The following is a 2,072-nucleotide window of genomic DNA, read 5'->3' on the forward strand; positions in this document are numbered from 1 at the left end:
TTTAAAAATTGGATTTGTTTAACTAAAGTGGTCCCTTATAGAGCCGATGTTCTAACCTGAAAGTAGGAGGTGGTAAAAGAGAGAGAATTCCTTCCTTCCTTCCTTCCTCCCTCCCTCCCTCCTTCCCTCCCCCCTCTTTCTCTTTCCTCCTTCCCTCCCTCCCTCCCTCCCTTCTCTCTCTCTCTCTCTCTCTCTTTGTCTCAGAGGCTGGAGTGCAGTGGTGTGATGTCACCTCACAGCACCCTCCACCTTCCGGGTTCAAGCAATTCTCTGACTCAGTCTCCTGAGTAGCTGGGATTACAGGCACCCGCCACCATGCCCAGCTAATTTTTGTATTTTTAGTAGAGATGGGGTTTTGCTATGTTGGCCAGGCTGGTCTTGAACTCCTGACCTCGTGATCCACCTGCCTCGGCCTCCCAAAGTGCTGGGATTACAGGCGTGAACCACCGCACCTGGCCATAATTTTTTTCTTAAAGTAAACCATACAATATGTTATAAGGTGACAGATGCTATTAAAAAAAAAAAAAGCAGAGTTGAATGAGGGAGACTGGGAGGGAAGGGTGAATTACAACTTTAAATAGGTGGAGTAGGGTAGGTCTCATTGAAATAAGACTAGAAGGAGATGAGAGAGTTAGCAATGTAGAATGGATGTTCCCAAACTGATCTCCTTGCAGCCAGGTAGAACTAGCTCCCTTTCCTCTTCCCTGGTCCTAGGGACAATGACAGGAATAATAATAGCTTAATATCCTTTGAACCCCAGCAGGGCTTCTAAGCATTTTTTTCTGTATGAATTCACTAAATCCTCATAGCCACCCTAAGACATAGCTACTACTTTTATCCCCATTTTCATATGAGTAAACTGAGGCACAGCAAAGTTAAGTAACTTGGCTAATAACCAGAGGATGGGAAGAAGAGGAGCTGCTGTAGAGACCTTGCCATTTTGGTTCCAGGCTTTGGCTCTTAATCCCTCAGACCAGCCTCTTTTACGTCTCCTCCCTGCTCTTTGTCCTCTCAGTTTCTGGCCAGGCACGGTGGCTTATGCCTGTAATCCCAGCGTTTTGGGAGGCAGAGACATGTGGATCACTTGAGGTCAGGAGTTCTACACCAGCCTGGCCAACATGGTGAAACCCTGTCTCTACTAAAAATACAAAAGTTAGCCGGGTATGGTGGTGCATGCCTGTAATCCCAGCTACTCTGGAGGCTGAAGCATGAGAATTGCTTGAACGCAGGGAGTTGGAGGTTGCAGGGAGCCGAGATCATGCTATTGCACTCCAGCCTGGATGACAGAGGGGAAATGTCTCAAAAAAAAAAAAAAAAAAAAAGATTTTGTTTCCCAGGCATGTGTCCCATGCCGTCTCTTTCATTGTGTGTGATTCCTGGGAGGAAATTTAAAGCCCTTCATCATTCTAGGGCTTCTATTGAGGATCTTTTAGCTTTACTTAATATCACAGGACAAATGAGACACCCAGAACTTCCTCAACCCGCTCCCATGCCCACAACAACCCTAACACGTAGGTTTTGTAGGGTCGCAATGACCAAATCAAAAAATGAAAATGAGTCTTGCTCAGTTTTGAGATAAAAGGACACGCACATCTTTTTCTTTAGCAAATGTCACTGTGGTTTCAAAGCCTATGTGTGATGTGCGATCGGGCAGCATTTTTAAAGTATTTCCTGCTCAACCATAGGGTGAAATGATGCAAGTAGTGAGTCCTGCAAACAGCTGCACTACATTCTTAACACCTGCAAAAACAACAACAACAAAAACCCAAAAAAACCAAAACAAAACAAAACAAAACAAAAAAAAACAAAACACACACACACGAACAGTTTTCAAAATAATTATGCATTGTTTTTAATTTTTGGCTTGTTGGTTTTCTGTGGTATTCAAACTCTGAAGGACCCTCCAATTCATTAAACCTGCAGTTAGAAAATGAGTTTGGGAGCTTTAAAAGAATTTGCAAACAGGGGAAGGATTTCACTTGCATTATGTTTTCATTAATGCACTTGAAACAACTTCTGGAATCGCCCTAGGGACTATTCCTTAAAAAAAAAAAAAAAAAAAAAAAAAAAAA

The sequence above is a fragment of the Rhinopithecus bieti genome, unplaced genomic scaffold, assembly GCF_001698545.2.
Source record: "Rhinopithecus bieti isolate Rb0 unplaced genomic scaffold, ASM169854v2 scaffold_12859, whole genome shotgun sequence".
Lineage (NCBI taxonomy): Eukaryota > Metazoa > Chordata > Mammalia > Primates > Cercopithecidae > Rhinopithecus > Rhinopithecus bieti.